General features: G+C 39.2%; 1 protein-coding gene across 1 annotated transcript in view; it reads right to left on the minus strand.

Annotated features, from left to right (window-relative positions):
• LOC139793035 (cadherin-7) overlaps positions 1 to 2,068 on the minus strand; it is a 77,987-nt gene extending 75,919 nt beyond the window's left edge. Inside the window, exon 1 of the mRNA XM_071737082.1 lies at positions 1,768 to 2,068. The gene's annotated coding sequence lies outside the window, so the exon portion shown is untranslated. The remainder of the gene's footprint in view (positions 1 to 1,767) is intronic.
• Positions 2,069 to 25,320: the final 23,252 nt, after the last annotated feature.

Raw genomic sequence — 25,320 nt, forward strand, 5'->3', positions numbered from 1 at the left:
TGACAGTTAGTCCCTAGATAGTTCTTTTGGATTTCTTTAGTATTTTTTTGGTCCTTTTCCCCTTAAAGATGATGCACTAGCTCTGATGAGGTACAGTCACATTATTTCTAAACATCCTTACTTCACTTTTGCATCTTTAGAACTGTTATAATATCGCTAAGAGCAAGCCAGTATCATTTCCCAACTGATTGTTATATGTTGACCTGTTGTACCTTCAAAAGCCAAATTCTGACCAAAGTTAATTTACATATTCAACTTTCATGCTATTGCTAATGTGAATAGCTCTTCACCTGATATTATGTAGACCTATCATTTTTCAGAAACAGATGAAGTATCTAGCTTTCAGTAGGAGCAATTCTCCCCAAACTTCAAATAATATAACAGAGAAGCAATTAGTTAATGTAAGGAGGGCAGAAAAGCAAAGTCACATATCTACGCCAAGGAGAGACTGTTCCTGACACTGGCATTCTTAAGAATTTGGCTTCTTTGTGCATTTACTTATTTGACCTGGAAAAGTGATTTATTTTCTGCAAAGCTGTACAATAACCTAAGTTTTAGCTGAAAAATGGCAAGGCGGTATGTCTTGTTAGAGAGACTATAAAGTATATGCTGCCCTTTCAAGTCTCTGTTTTGACTTGAGAAGTTATCTATCAGAACACAAGATTTCATCCTTGCAATGAGAAAAGATTAAAGTATCAACATTTCAGCTCCCAGAATCAGAGTGTCTCACTAGTGTCTGTCTCCCATCCCTCCCTAAATCCCCCAATTTGCAGGCAAAGCTATCATTTGCAGAATCCTGGCTGACCTGAACTACTTCACCTTTTGAAAGAATGAGTACAAAGGCTAAATCTTATCTCAAGGGATTTTTTTTCCCCCCCTCCATTTAGAAACCAGAATTCTGAGGATCCAGATCACAAGCCACTTGCTACTAGTGCACACATCCTTTTATAGGAAAGCAGTACCTGCCGGTGTGTGGATAAGTGGGTAGATGGGGGGACAGGGCAGAGGGGGGAGGGTCAGTACCAAACAGCCAAGTACTGCAGAGCTAGCCTTACCAGCTGAATACTAATCAAATAAATAAGCTCCCATCATTTCAGCACTTGCAAACTCTAGAACATCCTTGACATAAAAAGAGGAAATATCTGGGAAATAACTCAGGAAATTTCCTGGCCTCGGTGATCTTTTACTCTGTAGCATCAGTGCTGGACTCCGAGATCAAGTAAGACAGCTGCTTTGGTCTAGCAGAAAGGACTGAAATAGTCAGGCTTAAGTGCTGCCTCTATTTTGCAGAAGTCTCTGGTCCTCCCTTCCCCCACCCCACCTCCCCGCTTGCTTGAGACACTTCTCCAAAGAGTCAGAAAGGTGCTATTGTTCTCTTATTTTTCAGAAAGTGCGCACTCGCGTACATCATTAGTGCTCCTAAGTCCCACCGATTCCCTGCTCACATCTGGTACCGCTGCTCCCGCCGCCGCTCCCAGCCGCACTGCCCTGCCGACCGCAGCCGCTCGCTGCCCGGGCCGCCCCGCCGGCTCCTTCCCCGACGCCCCCCGAGCAGGGGGCAACACGAAACTTACCCGAGGCCACGCCGCCCTCTCGACTCCGCAGAGCCAAAGCCCCGCTGCCCAAGGCGGGCAGCTGAGGGGCAAGGCGGGCGGGGGGCGACGAACCGCACGCAGCCCCTCCCTGCAACTACTCTGATCTCCTTCTAACCTACACAGGGAGGGGGAGAGGGAAGCACGGAAAGACACAGGTGCAACCGGCACTTACCTGCTGCCCCTCTCCCTCGGCTGCCCAGCGCAGTGAGTATTTTAATCCCAAGGGCGGGCGGTGCCTCCGCGGCGAAGTGCTGGCGGGATGCTCCCGGGTGGGGGCCGGGCTGAGGGCGCCCGCCCGCCTGGCATGGGGGCTGCGCGCTCGCCCGCGCACTTGCCCGCACCCGCGGAGGCAGGAGCGCCGCCGCCGCTCCGCTCCTCCTCCTCGGCACGGCAGTGGCACGGCACACAGCGCGGCCAGGCGCTGGGCACACGGTGGGAGAAGTGGGTGCCGGTGCCAAGCTCAGCTCCGACTGGGTGCGGATCGTGGTTGCGGGAGGAGGAGGAAGAGGAGGGAGGGAAAGAGCGGGGAGGGAGGGAAGAAAGCAGAGGAGGTGGAGATGCTGCTCTGGGCAGGGGATATCACCACTCGGCGGCCGGAGCCGGCTGCCAGCTCCGTCCGAGGGCGCTCGGAGGAAGCACCGGGACTTTGTACCTCCCGAAGACCCAGCGGTGGCTATTGAAAAGGGATCCAGGGAGCGAGCAGCCTGACCGGCCCCACTCCCCCCCACCTCCTCTCCCTACGCCCCCCCCCCCCCCCCTCCTCTCCTCCTCCTCCTCCTCCTCCTTGACAGGATGTACAGATGGAGTCCTTTGGATAAAAATCAGGAGCCGGGCTAGGGGGTGGGGCGGGAGCCAATCTATCTCCCGATTTGCATTTGAAACGTGGAGCGTAAGGAGAGAGTTTAAGAATTTGTTTTTAATTTCTCCCCCATCCCCCAGCTTGTCCTAGAAGCCGCGATCAACTGCGCTCCCGAGGCGTGAAGGCAAAGTCGCAAAACTAATCCGAACTCGCGGGGTGCCTGTTTTACAGTTTTGCCCTTTCAGTCTCCTCAGTTTGTCTTGCTTCCACTTGCAAAACCCACACCTTCTCCTCCGGCCCGTTCGCCTGGAAGGCGGTGGGGAAGCTGAGGGGCCTGGGGCAGAGGGTAGGCTGGGGGGTCCTCTTTCCAGGTCACGGTGCTGCGGAGCGCGGCGGGGCTCTCCCGCGGCAGAGCGCGGAGTTGCCACCGACCTACTCAGGGGACTTAAAACCCCTCGCCCCTATTGCCCACCACCTCTCCAGCGCTGCTGTCCCTTCTACTCGAGACCTCTGTAAATTCGGTGTGTGTGTGTGTGTGTGTGTGAGGGGGGAAGAGAAGATGAAATAAATAAATGAATGAATGAATAAAGGAAGGAATAAACAAACCAGGTACTTTCATAGAATAAACAGCAGAGAGAAGCGGCCGTGCCGGTGGCGGGGCTCTGTGCACCAGCAGGAGGAGAAGGCGCAGTGTCAGGCAGGGGCTGGTGGCTGCTGGCAGCATCAACACACTTCTCCGCAACCCCGGGGCTGCATGGGGAAGCCGCTCTGGGAAATAAATCCCTGCTTTGTTTGGACTTAGTCCGGTTGGGGAAGTGGGAACACAAACTTTCTGCCTCGTTTCAGCACTGCCGAAGCCTTTTGGGTCTGCGGAATGAAACAGTCTACAACTGAAACGTGATCAACCCAGGAGTCAGCACGCCTTCTGGAAAAAAAAAAAAAAAAAAAAAAAAAAAAAAAAAAAAAAAAAAAGGCAGAGGTTCCAAGCGTTGGCAGAGCTGCTGAACTGACATTTTCCACGGACAAAAATATTTTTAACACCTACTGTTTTTAGAACAACGGATTGTACCAAGGGCAACTGTAAGAAATGAGCCTTGGAACAATGTCTTTTGATTTATAGCTTCACCAAAAAAGCATTCTCAACATACTATGAGCAAACTAATAAAAGTACATTTACAATTAATTTTCATTCCTATTTCATTCCTATACATTATACTATGAAGTGTGGTGTCAACAGCAATGCAGTACTGTGAGGATAAACTCAGTTCTTAAAAAAAACCAAAACCAGCCAAATAAAAAAAACCCTACAAACAACCATAAAACAACCCCCCAACCACCTAACAAAGTAATTGGTTTAAATCACAAAAGTGTATGCTGTGGGGTTTTATTGATAAATTTAATGTTTGGATTTTTTTTAATTTTTTCTAACTTTTTAATATACAAGTACAAACTGCTATGTGTTCCTTATTTTTTAGCTTCATTTTCAGACATTTGTTTTCCAATGTTATCCTTCTAATCAGAGAGACGCGTTTCAGCATTATGGCATTTATGAACTCAAGATGTAGTTTAAAGTGGGCAACCTAGAAGCAATCTTCGTTCTCGAAGTATGGAGTGTCTGAGTGCATGGTTACAAGTTAATAAGATGTATTCAGACAAGAAAATCCTGAAACATGATTGCACCCAGTTGCTTAGGGTTGTAATTAAGGATTCTTCTTTCCTTTGCCCTTCTTCGCCCAATCCCTAATTCATCTTTCACAAGTTAATCAAAATAAGACTCTTTGCACTGATCCTTAAAGGACAAGGTTCAAGGACAGATTATCTTTTTTCATCACTAACTATCACCAACACCTTTGCTTTTTCTTCTTTCAGATTCTGAAATGTATACACTACTTAGAAATCTCATATTTTCTTACTTGATTCAGTAACTATGACTTCAATGGAAATAAAATAGTATTAAAAAATAAAAAGAATTTTTTTTTTGATAATGAGATGATACAAAAAATAATCCCCACCTAGTCACGAACTTGATAAACTTTACCTAAAGTCTTTAAACTTCACTTTCAAAATAGGCCTAAATAGTTTTACAGTCATTTAAAAGGGAAGGATTCTTCCTCATTATTTTTTATTCTGATACAGATACCACTAATGGAGAACTGTAATAGCCAATTATCAGCCAATTAAAAAGCTTTCATGTGTAGATCTCCACAGACTATTTCATTATGTTCTTACTAACTTAACAGACCTCTCTCAAGGATGTGCCTTATGTTCCAAAAATCTATATTCTCCCAACCAAAACCTTTCTTTAAACTGTATGTCTGTGAAGACAGTTGAACTGATTCGTACTGTTTTGAAAATAGGATAGATATTTTTTTTGGATTATTTTTCTAAATGCTTGTGCTGTCATATCAAAATACAATGTATTAAATCTTTTGACTTCCACATGAGCAAAACAACCCCACGACTCCAAGCAAAAAGTGTGACTAAGCAGACCAATGTAATTTCATTGCACTGGCAGAATGAAATATAAAGAAGCAATTATTCTTAGTCACTTTTGGCAATCTACCATTTTTAGTAACATAAGCAAATGTATATTTTTTTAATACAATTTGTTCTCAACTGTCTTGGTGGTGGGTTTTTGCCAATGAGTCAGTCCATTCCAATACATTGATTGGATCATTTTGGCTGGAATCCACACTTAGGGTGCAGTTGTATTTCTTTCTAATATGTTTTGTAGTGCTTTTAGTCATCCTGAGAGATATGAGCATACCATTTCTCAAGGAAAGTCTATAGTTTGTAAAAGAAAAAAAACATTTGACCATACTAGACTGTCTCTTAGGCCCTGCAAAGACTGACTGGAGGCATTGAAGAGACCATTGATACTGGCACCTTTCCCATCTTCTAAGTTCTGAAAGTGTCAAGGATGCTGCTTCACAGTAGGGGTTGTGAGGCTGTGTGGTACAGAAGATCCATAGGCAGATAAAGAACCACAAAACCTGCTCTGAAACATGCTCTCAAATGTTTCTTAGAGAATGAGAGCTTTGGTGTCAACTGCTTAGGGAGGATTTTGACCTGAGGCAGAAACCAGAAAAGTTTCTAATGTTTCTACCTCTACACTCGAAGTACACATTATGAAAAAAGCCTTGTCTGGTAAGGGCTACCTGAATGTTGGAAACTCATTGTCTTTGTGGGCATAAATATCTTCCATCATGAACTCTTGAAGAGCTTGCAGAGATCATTTGATAGAAGAAGGTACTATGCTCATGTGGAAAAATTAACTTTTCCCTACTTTTTCTGAAAATTTATATTGATATTGGGCTTTCATGAGGCAAGTTGGACAGCTTGCAGTTTAAGATCTTTTTTAAAGAAAAGCACTTCTTACCCCCATTCTTACTATCACCACTTAGCAGACAGTTGCCCTGTAAAAGTACTGCTGCCTCTATAAATAATTCTTAGATACAGACTTCTGCTGTCCAGAGATACTATTTACAGGTGACTGTAATTCTGATGGGCATTTTCCACCTTCTGATCACATGGAAAATCACTGTCCATTACAGTAGTTCTGATTCAAACCTAGAACCAAGCACTGCTTGTCTAGAGTCTTCTTTTATTCTTGTTTCGACAAATAGCAGAGGGACAAACAAATGCCCAGTTGAAACTGAAGACACTCACTGCCCTTGACAGCATACTCAAAACAAAAATGTCTCTGCCTTTCTGTGTCCTGTCAGTTATGACTTAAGCCCGAGGTTTTGAGGCAAATACATTGTTGCCCATTTTCCCAGAGTTTTTCCCCACTTGCTGCAAAGCTGCAGTAGTTATGCGGACACACCTAATAGTCCCCAGAAATTCAGCAGCCTGTTCTTTAGAAGGTATTTTGCAGAATACCCTTTTAAGATCTGTTCTTCTGAAAGACCTAATAGTAGGAGCCAAATTATGGAAAATAATAACAAGGATGATTGCATTGTTCAATTTATTTGGTCTCTTTAGGTATCCACAATTGCTTCTTCTATTTAAGAAGTATGACTGTCAATTCAACATTACCACCATAGCTCCACCTGTTCCTCTCAGGTTCCTTTCTATCTTCTCTTGAGGGTTGCTGTTGCCTAAGGTATTAATGTGAATGGAGATAAAAATGAAGTTTATGTTGTCAGGAAGAAAAGGGAAAAGCAAGAGAAGGAACTGTAGGAAAGGATCCTGCAAAATTAAAAAACTGTATATAGAAAACAGACTAATTTAATCATAAGGAGGCTGTAAAATTAAAAGAAAAAAAATCTGCCATTGATGGTAATTTATTAGTCACACAGCAGTAAGAACAGCACAAGGAGAAATCAATTGAAAAAGCACTCCATGGAAAGAATTTTGAAAATCCTCTCAAGAAGGCAATCGCAAATGGTAGGTAGGCTCTCAGGAGAATGAAAAGAGAAATGGGAAATTTCGTTATGGCCACACAGGAATGGGCTATTTGCACAAGCATGGAGAGGTGGCTTAAAAAAGCCTTAAACCCAGAATGTAGGCTGTGTGGCCAGGCTCCAGATGATATTCATCACGTTAGAAGTGGATGTACCAAGCTGACCAGAACTGAGATAGAATACGGCAAGACAAAGCTGGCATTGCTGTGCACAAAGTACTCTGCAAGAAGTATGTATTACCAATAGGGAAAGTTAAAAAAAATAAAAAAGAAAGAAAAAAAATCAGCAGCAGACAAAGAAAAATGCTTAGAATAGAGCTATTATATTATTTTTTTAAAATTAGAATTAAAAAAAAACCCAAAAACCTAGCAATAAAACCTAGGAAATGTGATAAGACAATTAAAAGAACATTTAACACCTTTATCTCTGTTTCATTCAAGGAGATTGTTCAAACAAAAATGCTAGGAAAGGTATAGCCAAGGCAGCAGTGGAAGAAAATTCATTTTCTGAGAAGTTCAAAGTACCAGCTGCTTGTGTATCCTTGGACTTGCAGTAACATTGCATAGTACTGAGTAAGTTAAACAGCAGGTCTGTAAGAGACCTCACATAGCTACATTTATGAGCTTCTCTTGATGAATACAATAGTTCAAATTGCAAATAAGTAAATCCACAAACACTTGGGTCTCAGATTAATGCTTCATTCCAGCAATATCCTGCTGGTGGAGTAGCATCATCACCATTTTTATAATCAGCCCTCCTCTCTTTTCTGATGTGTGCCGAAAAAAAATTAGGTTAGATATGTTTCTTGTGGATACTAAGCTGAGTTCTTCAGGGCATTCACACTGTGATGCAACTAAGGTCAATTTTTCAGGGGAATTGCCATCTAGACTGAAAACATTTGATTCCATGAAAATTTGTCCATAAGAAGTTCAGCTGACTTGAGGGAGTTTTGCATGCTTCAGGGGACTGCCACTGTGCAGCCATCATCTGAAAATCTACAGCTAAGTTACTTGTGAAAAATACCAACATATACACAAAGAAACTGGTGAATGCCCGTGCACAGCAAGATGTATCACTTCAGCTCAGAGTCTATACTCTGCATCAACTGTACAGAATTATTCGTATGGAGATGGAGATCTTATTAGATGGAGATAACTCCTCCATTGATCTCTAAACCCAAACCAGATGTTCGTATTCCAATGTAGGCTGTCAACATAAGCTTGAATACTTGTGTGAACAAAATTGGAGATTAGAGCTGCAGTCTTAGAAGACTTTTCTTCATAATAGGACTAAATTACTGGATATGCTTGCATCAGGACTGATACTCAAGATGCTCATAACCTTCCCTGTGTGAACACACTAGCTAGGAAAGCAAGATTTATGTATTTGTATGTTTTTCCCCTGATAACAGCAATAATTGGACAAGAGCAACAAACTACCCCCCCCCAAAAAAAGGAAAAAAATTAAAATAAAAAAACACCACACACAAACAAGTGAACAAATACCAAAACCAAAAAAAAAAAAAAAAAAAAAAAACCCAAAACCAGCCAGAAAAAACAAAACCAGCCTCAAAACACTAAACATTTGCAAAATGTGCAATCTGACCACTATAAGGACAAGAAACACTACAAGCATGGAGCATACCATGATCCTTTTTTTTTTTTTTTCACATTCAGGCAATCGAACTTTTCATGCCTGAATGTTAACTTAAATGCTAAACTGCTATACCTGAATATTTATGGAGAAATATTTCTAAAATAGCATAGCTGTATAGGAAGCAGATGGAAATGTCTCCTAAGTGAGCTACAGAAAAAATGTGAATATCTGCATCATCTTGAACTGCCCACTCTCACAATTACTTGGTGTGAGTGCCGGAGGAAAGACATAATTCGATATGTCAATTTTCCACTCAGCTAATGTATCCATCAGGTTTTTTTTATTCCTTATGAATGACAACTCAGACATTGCTTTTATACTTAAAATGCTAAAAACATTTTAAATCCCCTAATCTCAGCTCCTACCTGTTTTGGGATAGATTCTGAATTCATTAAAATTGGTGGAAAAAAAATATTTTGGTTCAATGAAGGAATAATAAACTTTATGAAGGGTCTAAGTCATTGTCAGGCAGAAAGTTAGTTCAGAGTACAGAGCACAGCACTTTGTCCCACTCCCACAGAAAGTGGTAGAACTCTTTGCCCATTGCTATGAAGATGCAGGTCCCAAGGCATTACACCAGTGGTTATGCTGCAAGAATATAAACAGTTTTTTCACCTCCTATCTCCTCCTACTTCTACCCATGCCTGTGTGTGTAACAGAAAAAAAAAAAAAAAAAAAAAAAAAGCTGCAGGCAGGTAAAAGAAACTAGCAGTTCTCTGGAACCTGCTTCCTCCCACACTTAGCAGGTTAATGGTATAGTGCCCTAGCATCAGAAGCAAGAGCCATTCAATCCCATTCAGTCTTTTAGTGCATTTCCTCTAGTCTTGCCTTAGGAGATGATGGACACTGGAATTCTGTGTCTAATCTTTCAGCAACACTGACCTTAATGTTTCCCATCCCATATGCCTTGCTTTTTCCAACAGAAGTACATCTTTTGAGGTTTGCTTTTTTTTTTGAGTCACTGAATTTTGGCATATGTATTCCTGTTTTGAACTGAGTCAAGGGTTTTTTTAGGTCAATCATGGTACAAAGACAGAGCATTATCACCCTGATCTCAGTGTGAAGCATCACCATACAGATAACTATTAATAATTTACTACACTCATCCACACAATACACACATAACTCAGCTACTTTAAGTCACCTCATGTCACAGAGTTTGTGTGCTTCTGTACATTCCTGTGCTGGTTGGAATTTAATGATCATAGCCTGATCAACCAAAAATCAGTTAAACTGGAAGCACCTCAAGATTTCTTCTTGAGGATTCTAGCACTATCTTCTTTGTTTAAAAATTTGTGCTTACATAAAGTTTATTGATAATCTATGTTTACTAGACTTTTTTTTTTTTTTTGTAGCTTTTATTTATTTTATTATTATTACCTTCAAAAAAGTGGAGGGTTAATAAGAATGGCTTCAAGTATGGGATGTAAGATGCACTCTCAGTCTCAAGGCCAACAAAAGAATAAATGCCTTTTGAGCATCAGATGCCTGCAGGAGGATGATATACCCACCAGTTACTCAGCTGCTTCATCTGTCATTTTTATGAAGGCATGTCATGGTTGGACAGAGTAAAATTGCCTGTGAAAAGGTATGTGAGGAAAAAAGAGAGAGAGAAACAGGTAACTGCCTCTTTCTAAGTGCTGGATGAAATTAATGTTTATGGTGGGGGAAAGAGCACCCAGGAAAACAAACATAAAAAATAACTTTACAATATATATCTTCATAGTCATATCAGTCATTGCAGTGGTGCTAAAATGCTGCAGCTGCTCCACTGCTATTAGTAGTTGTTTTAAAATATAAATAAATCTGAAACTTACATAGTAACAGATGTAACACCATGTTACATATAGATTCCTTCACACTTCTTATTAAGTGTGGTTAAAATTTTGGTTGTCAAACACCCTTTGGTTCAGAGAACGAAAGCAAACAAAGGAATATTTAACTGTTCTTCAGTGTTGCAATCCCACTGAGCTCTGTAATTTGCTGAAGGTTTGTTTTCAGATACTTTCACCAGAAAAGGGAGAGAGGGTGGAAAAAAATGTTTCTCCAAAACCATTCTGACCCATAAAAAGACCCAACTGTGTGTGTTGGGAAACATGACCAAACGTTTCTCTATTTAAGGCTTTTTTCCCTTTCAATAAAATGTCAGTACTTCTTTGAATAGATATTGTCCTTGGCTAAGACCCTAGTGAAAGGCAACAGATGTTGCTAAGATTGTACCCAGGCTATCCTCTAGCCTGTTTCATTTCTGAAAGGGAAAAAGACAGAAAGAGAGAAGAAAACTTGCTTTAAATCACTGGACCATTTTGTACTTCAGCAAATCTGTTTGCACATGCTCGACTGGCCTCACAGAAAAGGCTGAGCCTTTTGCATTCAGCCTGAGGTCAGTCTTAATGCTCTGTTCAGTGGTCCACGCTCCTTTCACATGGAGCAGCTGCCTCTGATTGCTAGAACAAATTGAGGTGATTCAGGCCACCAGCAGGGCCACGATACAAGTGCTTTTCACCAGAAAAGGAGGGAAAGTCTTAGAACAGGACCAACTGGGGCTGCCCACAATAAACCGTAGGATTAGATTTGATACACTCAATATTAAGACATGCTCTTGCTGAAAAGTAGGCCACAGTGACATAAACTACAAGACAATTGGACTGAAAGAAGTGGGGAGAAAATGGTGTTCAAACATTTATTAAGTTACACCTAATTATTTAATTGGGGAGCATTTAAAATAGTAACACTGACGGTGAAGCCTTGGGAAAATCCTCCTGTTTAACCCTTGGAAGAATCTTCTCAATGTAAGCATGATTCGAGATCTCTTGTCCCCTTTCCTCCCCCAGTACTTTTGGAAACATTTCTACAAGTTCTCTAAACTGCTTCTGAGATCAGTTTATAGAGATGAATTTTAGCCATCACCATTTCCTACGACAATATCTACCTTCTTTCAGTGGTAGAAAACTGCTATATAGCTGTTATGTAAGGGGAAATAAAAAAGGAATTAAAAGAAAAAAAGGAAAGAGAAAAAAAACCATATCAAGATTTGGTGTTTCCCTATTTTTAAAATTCTTTCTAATCTTACAAATGAGATAAGAGCACACAGCAGATATTAAGACATTAAGAGGAAGATGAAGGCATAACCCTCCTCCTTGCAGCCAAGCTCCTGCAATCACTTGGTTCAGGCTGCAATTACTTGGTTCAGTCCCAGTTGCCAGATCACAGTATTTGCTTCTGTGTGAAGGATCAGACTAACAGCTCTGAGAGGCTGAGGCCAAAGAAAACAATACAGTATTGCATTAAGCCATGATACCAAGCACTTACCACTTCAAAAGGAAGCACTCTTTGATGCCTCTGAAAGGAAAGCAAAATCTCCACGGATATATAGGTAATTTTAACAGACTGGTCAAAAAATGGATGTTTATGTTAATTCATAAAACCATGGATTTAAGATCAGGGGAAATTAGGAATTACAGCATTTGCTCTGGCTCTGCATTTAAATGGAAAGGCAGAGTATAACATGTGGCCTTTGAAGTACAGTTATCTGTGAGGTAGATTAGTAAGCTGGAGAAGAAAGGAAAAAGATCTTACTATTTACTCAATTAGCAGGCACAGAAATGGAAGCCAATCTGATATGTAAAAATTTGCCTGTTGACTCAGAAATATTGAAATGTAGCAAAGAAAGTATTCAAATAATATGTTAGAGCCTCTGATACCTGACTTCACAATATAAAAAAATATTTTTTTCCTTTAATCCTTGATTTACAGACAGAAAACTGAGGTACATCTCATATTTGTCTGTATTAGTATTTATTTCTTGCTACTTGCCTCTATTTTCACACCGAAATCTGAAAAAAAAAATACTGTGTTCAAAGAAGTGTTTTAGAACAAAAGACCATGAAGAGTTTTTTGTCTCAGAACAGAAAATTAACTTCTTTTTCTCCATAAAAACAATAGGTAAATAAATACATGTATCATATAATTTCCTTCATTGTGCTTCCTATACCTTTCATTTCTTAAAGACCACTATACTATGTGGGTGACTTTTGAAGAGTTGCATCCTACTCCCAGGCTAACTCCCTGTTCTGTCAATTCGGGTGACATCATGTGTGTGAGGCTATGTTGCAAAATAGATCAGTTCAGTGATTCAATCTAAGTTAAGCAATAAAAAACAGAAGTTCCCCATCCATTTTATTTAACATAGATATCTCCCCTGACCAGCTTTACAGTAAAAGTCTACATTCAGAACAATTCAGAACAAAAAAATTAGGATAAGAGAAAAGACATAAAAAAATTAAACTTACACTTGAAGCTTCCTTCAGGAGATTTATATCTGTTTCTCTGGGAAGCTCAATATAAAATGTATTTGGGCACATCTGCTGGTGTCTTGTTGGTTTTTCATCTTCTTGCTGGTCTTTTCCCAAGCCTCTGCCAAATCATAGTTTCCTGAACTACAGATATCGAATGGTAAAGTGAAGGAATGAACCTTACCGAGTCCTTCAATGGCAAGCTCTGGAGATGGAAATGGATCCTTCTGGGATTAACCTGACAAGAAAGATGAGAGTGACTTCAGTGTGCTGCTGCATACACCTGCTGCATTGGTGCAGCACATAAGCAGGAATGAATGACTGACAATATCAAACAGTCCTGAGGAAACCAGTAGAAAGGGAATGGGCATTTGCCAGTTGTCCATCGGAGGTGACATGCACTTTAATAAGATAGGCACCAGGAAAAAGAGATGGACTGAACTTGTACTTTGTAGTAAGTTGTTATTTGGGCTTCTGCATGGTTTCTTCTTGTGCATAGGAAATAAAATGATATTGAATGAGCAATAGCCTGCTGTATCTAGGTAGCAAATCCTCTTTCAGAAAACTTAAATCGGTTTCCATATATTAATTTTGAGGGTACAAGCTTTAATAATCAGGTATGCACAAATTATTTGGTGATACCTAAAGAAAAATTCATGTAGACACATATGTCAATATGTGTGTTATTGCTACATCATGTTTCACTACAGGTACTAACCACATAGTACTAATGGTGATCCAGATACTTTCAGTGCTGATAGAAACATGCAAGAACTGTACAGAGCTAAGTCTGATCTGCTGTGTGCACATAGCTCCTAATGGATATCTCTGACCATGGGTACATAACAATCTCTGATGAGTTCAAAATGAAAAGGAAAAAACTACAAAGCTTATTATTACAGAGATTTTTACATTGTTGAAGTGTTAGTACTACTTGGTATAGTTAACAAAATCCATAATAGAAGCGGGAGTATAACTGATTTAAATTTCAAGTGGCTTTTGAAAAATTTCTTCTTTTGAGGATATTAAGCAATGAGAGGGGATAATGCACAGTCATGTTATGGATTAAAACATAATTAGGAGACAGAAAACAAAGTAGGAATGTATTCCAGCTCACAACCCAGAATTGAGTGCCTTTCACAGCAGAGCCAAAGTCTAATTTGTACCAAACTGCATTCAGAGCTCTCTGGTATCCTTTCAATTTAGAAGGGAAAACAAAACAAATGAAAAGACAAAAACAAACAAACAAAAAAACAACAAAAAAACCCAAACCAAACCAAACAACCAAAAAAACCCAAACCAAACCAAACCAAAAAAAAAAGCTGGAAAGAAAACCAAACCAAACCAGTTTCAAACTTTTCTTCTTTCCTTTTTCAGTAGGACTGGGTATATTTGGCATACAGTGCTTCTGGTCCAAAGGATACAGTTCTGTCCTTGATTATTTACCTGGAAGGAAGCATAAGGAATTTGCAGCATTCTCAAGGCCTTTTGTTTTCCACCTCAAGAAAGCTAAAGGAAGCTGAAGGGGAATATTCAACTCTGAAGGGGCTTATTCCTCTGCCAAGGCCATAGTTTTCACTGACTGCAGTTGGCATGCAGGGTGACCATCTGCCTAATTTATTGGTTATGTGAGACACCTACATTTAGAATGCTGGCAATCTCAGGCAAATCAAGGATCTTCAAGAAGACCGAGCAACAATTCAGAGTTTTAGCCCCCTATAGATTAATGGCAACCCTTCATGGCAAACTGTACTCATTCCATCAATTTCTAGTCTTTGATGAGGCTCCCTTCAGTAATTAGTATTTCCTAGCCAGAACCTCTGGCACCCCTTTACATATGGACATACTGAAGGGATGGGTGATCCTTGAAGCACCATGCCAGCAGCAAAGCACAGCCCTGTAACAACTTATTATCTCTGTTTGATTCACAAGCCTCAATCTGTTATTCCCTTGAAGACACCAACTGCAGCCAGCCCCAGAAAGAAGTTGGGAGCCCAAGGTAATGGACTTCTCTATGAAATAAAAAGCCTTCTACTACACAGGAATCCGCTATTGTTCATCTTATTTAACAGGGAATAGAGAGGGGTATGTCAACAAATTAGGAACATAAGCAAGGATTTAGTATCAGCTCCAGTCATATTTTCACAGAGAATGGGTGTCACTCACTCCCACTTGTGCCATATACTTTCTTTCTTTGGACAGTATTTATAAGATCTATCAAAAAATTATCCAAATGAAACACACAACAAAAGATTATGAAGGCTTTTTATCTTGGTTTAAATATCTTGAACATCCCCCACAGGGTTATGTGCTCTATGGAAGCCTCATAAGCTATGGAAGCCCACTGGCTCACTCATTTGCTGCTGTGTACAGCTGTGAAAACTTTTTTTTCATTCAACTCACCCCAGAGAACTTTGGGTTTTTTGCACACATGCTATCAACTATTAGGTTTCTGTATATTGAGACATATTCACTTAGGGGGTTGAACCTCATCTTGCAACCAAAGAAGTGGGAACATATTATATGATGCAGAGTGCATATGGAAAGAGCTCCAGGACTTTAAAGCATCTGACACCAGCCACTTTCTCAGAGACATTCTGTTCAGGATAGGCTTTGGATCTGAATCAGCATTGAAATTCCTGTGTAATAATCAAATAAGACATTTGCAGAACTACTTGTAACTTTGCAGGAACATTTTTAAGTGTATATAGTTTTAACATTATTTAACAGTATTTAACATTGCCTTTCTAGAACAATCCAATGATAAGCCCTTGCACACAAATTTTGCCTAAAAAGGAAGTCTGTATCAATTACTGAACAACTTAAAATGATATACTTTGAAGGTGGGAAATAGCTAGGGGAGTTGCATGATATTATGGTTAAAATATTTCTCCCTTTATGTAACAGTGTGCTTCTTCAAAGTACTTTGTAAGCATTAGCTAATTAGTACTTACTCAACAGAGTATTCGTTAACAATATTTTTCATTTATGAATTACCCTTAGCTCTTTTACTTGAACAATCAAAACAATCAAGACAAACCAGTGCCAAACATCACATCTAAAATGTGATCAACATAACATCTAAAATTATTTGGTCCTTAGCAGTCCAGTTTTTTGGACCAACATCTGTTTTCAAGTTTAGCAAAAAAAAAAAAAAAAATAGAGTACAGAAGAATGTACATGAAGAGTAGATAATAATGTAGCAGAAGAAACCCATCTAAAAGGAACAGGAATAAGACATACTATGAGCATAATACAATCACTTAAAAGTCCTAAATTATTTAAAAGTCAAAAAAATACAAAACATGGAAATTTGTATATCCAATTAAATATATTTAAAATAAGTTTTAGGTTTCTTTTCCTGAGATGGAATTCAAGACTTGGTTTTGATCACCCAAGAAATATATAGAATTCTGAAGTCTTTTATATATAGAGAGATTAAGACTTCTTTGTATGAGGAGGTAAAATGTTTCTGGAGGGTTTTTTAAACTTCAGCAGTTATTTTCCACTGATAAAAATCTCATCTTTAGGAACCTAATCTGTACTTTTTCCAGTTGTTTTATGTTCAGAAACTACAGCAACCTTAACACAGGGAATGGTCCCAAATATCATACAAACTTAATCTACTCTTCAGAAATATCATGAATACATAAGGCTGCTTTGTCACAAGCATGATCTCTAATTAGTGACTATGACAAAGGGCATCCACTACTTCTTGCTACAAGACCCTTCAAAAGGAAATGCATTATGAAAGAACTTTTCTTCTCAAATGAAAAGAAGAAACAGCCAACAAAACTGATGTCTCTTTGATACAACTTTCCTGGAGACATGAAAGGATTGAACTGGATATCAAGTGCCCTCTATACTTTTGAAAATCATACTCATCCATCAGAAACTGAGATATATTAAAAAAAATAATCAATGCACTCATCTATTTTTCTATATTGTGAAATGAAGAAACCACAAGTAAAATGCATAGTAATATATTGAAGAGATAAAGGAATATTTCAATGCAGTACACAAATACCCAACACAAGTCTGTGTTTGAAACCTCATAAATAAAAAAATTAATAAATAAATAAATTTAAAAAGGAAGAAATAAAAGCAAATATAAGTTAATAATTCTCTATTTAATATGTAGAAAGAAGTAAACCCTTGAGTAGCTACTGCCAATTTTTTATTCCCTGGTTAAAAAATAATAATCAGTGAAAAATCTGAAGACACTATACCTCACAGATTTATGGCTGGCTGGAAGGTGCATTTCAGCACACACCTCAAATTGTGTTCAGTGATCATCATTACTAAAACTAATTTTAAGTATGTGGAATACCTGGGTGATTTGTTAAACCTGGACATACACTCTGTCCCTAGCAAAGTCATCCATTCTCAAATGACCAAGTTGACAGTAAGAATATCAATGCTGTAAGATTTACAGGTTTGTGAAGATGCATATGGTACTGGATTTATTGAAATAAAATACTGTGATCCTTCTACCTTCAGTTCTTAGAGTGGATTCTATGTATCTGGGAGTTATATTATGAACATTGCTATTAAAACCTAGAATTTAACTATGCGCTGAAAATAAGGAATGCAAGAAAATGACAATTTCCATTAGCTGCTTGGTTCCTCTAATATTCACTAGTAGATCTGAGATGTAATCAGAAATCAAAATGTAAATTCACTTTTCAAGTCAATGCATTTTTCAAGTCAATTCATTTTTCAAGTCAATTCACTTAGTTTGGAGGAAAAAATGAATCAAACTTATCTGCTGGGACATTACAAGTTAAATCAATATAACTGCACTGTTTAGAATTAATTTAGATGCTGAATCAACACAAGTCCAAGGAAGAGAAGTGTTAAAGGGTTAAATTAGAATACACTTTATATAATGAAATGTATTTGCAAGTCCTCTGAAATCCCCTGCTATTTTTAATGGCAGGGAGTTTAAACTTAGACACTGCATGTTTTAAATTTTATTACATTTTGGCACTTTGGCTTCTCTCTCTCTCTTTCTTTTTTTTTTTTTTTTTTTTTTTTTATTTTTTTTCCTGGAGATATTCTCTCCTTTACTTTGAGTAGTAGTTTTACTTATAACTGATGAACAATCCCTCAAAACATTAAATATTCTGCTGGGCAGAGATCCCAGGTAAAGTAACAGACCAAGCGAAGGACCCAATGACTGATTGAACTGTTTCAAGTCATCCACAGGGTCAGCTTTCTCTGGCACAACAGCTGAGATTGATATGAAGAAAAATTATTCTCCACTCAGCTCTCTTTTTCTTGAGCCTGAGAATCAGAATTGCAGCTGCATAAATTTATTGAATGTCCTCTTTAAAAAGGATTGCATAAAATACATTTAACCTGGCCTTGGTTTTCTTTAGAGATTACTCAATAACTGATTTCCCCTCCACTTCTTTTTGACCTCTGTCTTTTTGTTGAGCTGCTGACAAATTCAAAGTGGTACTTTTTGAAGCAGCATGATGTGTTTGAACTCCACGGAGAGACTGCACAATGTGTAGGCCCTGGGTTGATATCTTTGCTCTTTTTTCAATGAGTGTTATCTGCTTTATAATAGATTTAAACCCCTTGCCAAAAATTCTTGGATGCCATAATCAGGACCATGTTTGCATATGGGAAATATCTCAAGAGGTATTACCTTAGGTATAATGTTGTCTTAGTTTCCACCATACCATCCAAAGACATTCCACAAGAACAAGTGACATTACATCATTGGTTACAAGGCAGGGAAAGCCCACTTGCACTTCAATAATTATTTTTTCACTTTCTGGTACTCATCTAACTTCTGATGATTTTAAACCAGTTCAGGTACTGGCTAGGCCTCATTGTTTTGGAAAGTTTTACTGAAGAGAAGAAGGAAATTGTATCAAAAGAAGCCTGAGAACCTTCCTGCACATTATCAAAATCAAACCAGTTTTACTGTGTGAGTCTAGTGGTGAGATGCTGATGCAGAGTTGTTGGTCATAGAGAAATTATTCCAAACTACAAATGTCACTCATCAAAAGCTTGCATCTTAGCAACTTTGTCTAAAATCAAACACGTACATGAGGGTTTGTCTTCTGTCAGATGTCAAACATATTGTTACATTTATTCCTTAATTTTTTTCCCAATGAATATACTATTGACGCTGTAAAATTTCATGCAGTGACTCTCTAAGTCACATCAACAGTAGAAGAATGACTGGCCTTTTTTTCCCTAAGTGCTGCTTTTCAGATGCAGTTCTGATGGCTACAGGATTGTGAGGAGGAACTCTCTTTAATAATGACCTCCAGTCATTTAGCAAGACACTAGAAATCAATACTTCTTAAAAAAAACAAGTTGGGCTTAGTACTAATTATGAATATTAGCATTTTTTAATTAGTACTTTCTCTCATATAAAAAACTCTAGAACTCTGTTATTTGTACTTGAAGCATAACATTTCCACAACAGAAGTTATCTGCTTGTCTTAAATAGGGCCACACAAACTATTTTGCCTCAGAGAACTGCTTTTCATAAGCTTGCTGTGAGGTGCAGATTTATTTATAGACTTCAGAAAATAAGACACTTCACACTTGTGTGAAACTTCCCACCTGAGGCTCAAAAACTGCTTCTTGATACTTGTATTAAGTTTTACAATCATTGTGATACAAAATAGTATCATTATGAACTTGCAGATAGGGAAAATTAGGAAAGAAAACTAGGATAACTTACATGATAATAGAAGTCCTTAGCAGAAATTTACAACCAATAACGGAGTAGTTTACTAATACACATTTAAGCTAGGTGAACATGCAAGCACATTCCCATATAGAAATTAAAAAAAAAATAATAATGTTTTTACATTAAAGAAAGAAAATTCAGACACCTATTTGAGTACACAAAAAATATCTACCCCACACATCCTGGACCTAGCTTCACAGTTAATGCTGCAAAACATTTCTGTCTCTATTTTCCCAGAGAGAGTCACAGCATCCAGGGCAGGACACCTGCTGGGAGTTAACCCTACTCACCTTAGATCCAAGAACTGGCCAGCTAACTGGTGTATTGATCTTTTAGTTCCTGTACCTTGTCAAAAAACAGCATTCTTGCTGCTTAAAGAATGCTGTGGTCAAGTTTTTCTGATCTCGAGTAAGAGAATGGAGTAAGAAAAGACATTTCAAGCTTCATTTTCACTCATTATGCTCACAGTATTAAGATGATAGCACCTTGAGTCATAACAGACTAGTCAGAACAGGCTAACGTGGCATAATCAGGATAATTTATCTAGCTGCATGGTTTTAAGGGTAAGTTTGAATATTATTTTGATGTACATGTATCCTAGATCAATGGATTAAGAGATTGTGAAATGTTTTCTGTTTTATCTCAAGAAAGATAATTTTGCAGTGAAGGCACTCCAAAGGAAGAAACTGTGGGTTAGCATTAGATCTCAAACACGTTGATGCCTATTCAGGAAAATTCCAATGAGGTCAATAGCCTAATATGGTTTTTGAAAAAAAAAAAAAAAAAAAAAAAATTGAAAATATTTGACAGCATTCTGTAAGAGAAAAATATTACAGTTTATTTTTTCCTACTACAGAAGAAGATTAATTCACATGCAGTGCATGAGCACACTATATTCTACATTCCCACTCAGAAATATATACATGTACTCACTCTCACAAGAGTATACAGTAGCTACAGTCAGATTTATGTCTCTGTGGAGCAATTTGAAAGAATGTGATCCAGAAACTAAGCTGAACATTAAGCCTGGAGGAGCTGTTAAGCAACAAGGTTTTGCTGATTAAAACATGAACTTTACTTTATTTAATTCACTTTGCATTTGGCTGTTTTATGCTAATTAATTCTTATGCAATTTTTGTTAAATTTACTTTTGTCTCTAAATGAATATTTCAAGTTGCTATCAACAATATTTTATTGACTACTGAACCCAGGTTGAATGAACCGACACATTTAATTCCTGAAACACTCATGAAAAAATAGAGTTTTTCCATGGTCTATGACAAAGATGGGAAGGAGGTATAAATCTAAATGTAACTGTTCACCGTACCTCTGTGTAGCCTTGGAAGCTACAACTACTTTACACTAGGATCATGACTGATTTTTGGAAGGCAAGTGACCCACAATATTGCAATGCTTGGAGGAAGGTACTTTGGAAAATCTGGTTACTGAGTACTCAAGGCAACCTTTGTCCTCAAAACTGAATTAATTTGAAAGACCTTGCTTTGTACTGTAGTGGTGAGTAAAGTTACCTGAAGGAAAATCCCAAATTTGTGTTTCTATCTCCTGTTTTGTATATGGTCACGGTCAACCAGATGTTTGAAATTCTGAAAAGTTTATAAAGCTTTCCAAAACAGATTCAGCTGTGGTCCAGTAGCTGGGCAATCCCAGACACAGTTACTGCTTAGGCAGAGAATGGATTGAGAAAAAACCTTGAGGAAAAGGACTCGGGGGTCTTGGTTGATATGAAGCTCAACATAATCTGGCAATGTGCACTTGCAGCCCAGAAAGCCAACTATATCCTGAGCTGCATCAGGAGAAATCTTGCCAGGAGTAATGGAAATGATTCCCCCCCTCTACTCTGTTCTTAAAAGACCCCACCTAGAGTACTGTGTCCACTTCTGGGGCCACCAATAAAAGAAGTACATGGACCTTCTGTGGCAAGTCCAGAGGAGGGCCACAAAGATGGTAAGAGAGATGGAGCACGTCTCCTATGAAGACAGGCTGAGAGTTGGGGGATTTTCAGCCTGGAGAAGAGAAGGCTCCAGGGATACCATAGAGTGGCCAAAGGGGGACTACAGGAAATCTGGGGAGGGATTTTTTATAAGGGTGTGCAGTGATTCAATGAGGGATGATGGTTTTAAACTGAAAGACTGGTTTTAAACTTGAGGTTAGACATTAGGAAGAAATTTTGCAGTGTGAGGGTGGTGAGACACAGACACAAGCTGCCCAGGGAAGCTGTGGATTACTTCTTCCTGAAAGTGAGTCTTCGAGCAATCTATGGGAGGTGTCTGTCCATGGCAGAGGGGTTGGAAGCAGATGAGCTTTAAGTTTCCTTCCAACTCAAACCATACTATGATTCTATGATAAATAGATACAATTTGAGTGGTGCTTGTACTAAAACACTGCGTAATCTTTTAAGTTATAAGTACTATCAGTAATGACATTATCAAAAAGTGTCACTCTCTTAGTTATGGACAAGACAGTGGAAAGATTACCTTCTTATTACAGGACAAAAGTCATGGATTTGGTATCCAGTTTTCAGCTTTATTTCTAAGAAAGAGGTAGCATCTCTGTAAACTACTTGCACTGTTGAGATTAACTTTCTGTTTCTCTATTTAGCACCACCATAACAGTTCAGTAAGCAGTACAACAGACACTAGCAGAGTATTTGCCACACTGGTATCCTCTGAAACACTCTCTGCAGTCCATGCACCATTATCTGTGGATGTTCTTGTTTTTCCTCACTTTAGTTTTTAATATTTTGAAAAATGCAAAGCTGGCAACAATGGAGTTAATTTATCCACTTGCTAGGAGCATTAAGGAAAAGATTTGTATTTGACCATTTCCCATCTGGAAATTTCTACAAGGCAGTTCAGCTCTCCAGTGTCTTCTCTTTCAAAGACATGAACTGACAGCATCTTTTGTCCTAAGGATTTTCACTCATCACTGTGACTGATGAACAGGAAATGGTCTGAAATTGGCAGTTTGTTTTGTAGCCCAAGCACTGCATGTAGAGATATATCCAGGGAGTCAAGTCCTCTAAAAAGAGTGAGGAGAATTAGTCCTTTCTAGGAGAAGGACTCACAGCACTGGAGATAGCTGCTTTAGGCACAGGAAGGAGCTCTAATGGGGTTGTTCATAGAAAGAGTTGGTTGTGAGGCCAGTGAAAAAAGGTGCCAGCCCTGGAGTTAAATGACTGCAGAAATATAATAGCTTTTATCACTCTGCTTTTGTCTTTTCACTGAAGATAAGATACAATATTCTTTTCTCCCTTCAGAAAATGACTGTGTTCTGTAAGCTGTCCTGTTCACTGACCCTGTGACACAGTGTTAACAGTTACTGAGTTCATAAATGTGAGGTCTTCTAGAATTATAGACAGATATAACCAAGAAGAAGCAGGAAGATGAACAGGAGAAGAAAGAAAAAATAAAAAGATAAATATCTATTTTTAAGACCTTCTCTAAAAAGAAAGAGCAATAAAACATCTCAGATTTAGTGCTTGGACAATGGCTTGTGGATCAGTTCCTTTGGCTAATTCAGAAAATAGTAGTTGTGTTATAAAGACAGTTTGGATTCTTTTCTTTATTTGTTTATTTTCTGATCACTCTTCAGTAATAAGGCTGGGGAAATTTGTAGAAATACAAATTGGGTTGGAAGGGACCTTAAAGATCATCCAGTTCCAACCCTACTGCATGGGCAGGGACACCTTCCACTAGATCAGGTTGCTCAAGGCCCCATCCATCCTGGCCTTGAACACTTCCAGGGATGGGGAAGCCACAGCTCCCTCTGGCAACCTGTTCCTGTGTCTCACCACCCCCCCAGGAAAGAATTTCTTCCTAATGTCTAATCTGAATCTCCCCTCTTCAAATTTGATACCATTTTATAGATCAACTGGGCTGGAAAGACCTCTGAGATCATCAAGTCCAACCCTTAATCCACTGCCACTGTGGTTACCAGACCATGGCACTGAGTGACACATCAGTCTCTTCTTAAAAGCCTTCAGGGATGGAGAATCCACCACCTCCCTGGGCAGCCCATTCCACTGCCTGATCACCCTCTCTGTAAAGAATTTTTTCCTAATATCCAACCTAAGCCTTCCTGACAGAGCTTAAGTCCATGCCCTCTTGTCTTACTGATGGCTGCCTGGGAGAAGAGACTGACCCCCCCCTGGCTACCCCCCCCTTTTAGGGAGTTGTAGAGAGTGATGAGGTGTCCCCTGACCCTCCTCTTCTCCAGGCTGAGCACCCCCAGCTCCCTCAGCCCTTCCTCACAGGACTTGTGCTGGATCCCTTCACAGTCTCCTTGCTCTTCTCTGGACCTTCTCCAGGACCTCAATCTCCTTCCTGAACTGAGGGGCCCAGAACTGGACAGAGTTTTCCCCTTGTCCTCTCACTATACACCTGTGTAAAAAGCCCTATCCCAGCTCTGGATGGCTGCTACAAGGTCACCTCAGAGCCTCCTTTTCTCCAGGCTGACCAACCCCGACTTCTTTAGTCTGTCTTCATAGAGGAGGTGCTCCAGCCCTCTGATCATTTAGTGACTTAGATACATAATACTTCCTCTCTTCTTCCCTGTGTTCCATTCTAAGGACAATCAGGCCAAACATATTCCTTCTCACATAAAGATATTAAAAGAAAAGCAGTTACATGAGAAAAGATATTTTCAAACACAGGGTGATTTTTCTGCTCAGCTATTGGCTTCCCTCCTGTTCCTGATACACTGACTGAAGATGGATGAAGTGTTATCTGGGGTCTATGCTTTCATTAGTGTCACTACATACAAGAGAAAAACATCTTGCTTTGCACTAAAATCATATTAAACATTAAAACTTGCTAATTTTCTTTTAGGATATCAAGCTATTAAACAGAGGAACAGGACAAATTCAATCAGTAAAAGCGTTGTAGTGAATAAAAGTAGTGATAAAGCTAAATTCCTATTTAATGTAGTTATCTGGCAAGGCTTCCTCATCCAACTATACTGCACAAAAGCAAAAGATCAAAATAATGTATTTTAGATACTTGTAGTCTCTGAAGAAAGGCCCTTTGCCATGCTACAGTGAGATCTTAAAGTCCTTGTTTTATGTGTGAGTGTAAACCTCTCTGGAAAAAGCACTGGGGATGATGGCAGATTATAGGGTGTGATTCACACACATCCGTGTCCTGAGAGATTCCTTGAAATGGCCCCCTGTGTAATCTGATGATGATTGTAGAAGCAACAAAAGTAATGAGTAATGGCTACTCTGTCATACGTATAAACAGTTTTTCCACGTATCTTAGAATCTTTCTGAAGAGTCGTGATTTGATTCCCCTGTTTGTTTCTTTTTCCAGCAAATCATTCACGATCTTTTTTTTTTTTTTTTTTTTTTTTTTTTTTTTTAAAAGATGATGTGCACTTTTACCCCACCCAGTGGTCATTACGTAAATTGCCATCTCTACTTGTTTTTAGAGGCGTTTTCCCCCCTCCGCCCTGGTCCGCAGGGTAGATGAGCCTCTGGAAAGTGAACAAAAGCAGCATCTGTCCCCCGTTGCTACCGTGAGTATATTAGGCTATCATTATCTGCAGTGACACTGCCATCTGTAATGTGCTCTGGGGCAAACACAGGCACTGCCAGTGGCTTTGGCACCACAGGCAGATGCTTCGTCATGCAAGAAGATTCATGAAGACAAAATATGTTACACATGAATTCAAGTCGAGAAGAGAGGGAGAGAAGGAGTGAAGGAGAGGGCAGCCAGGAAATAAATGCTCTTCATGTGTCTCATCAACAAAGATGGAAACAAGGAAGCCATAGGCTAGGTCAGGTGAATTACTCAGTCTAAAGGAATAACAGGTATATAAAAAAGAGACTCATTTT

Source organism: Heliangelus exortis, chromosome 2, assembly GCF_036169615.1.
Source record: "Heliangelus exortis chromosome 2, bHelExo1.hap1, whole genome shotgun sequence".
NCBI lineage: Eukaryota > Metazoa > Chordata > Aves > Apodiformes > Trochilidae > Heliangelus > Heliangelus exortis.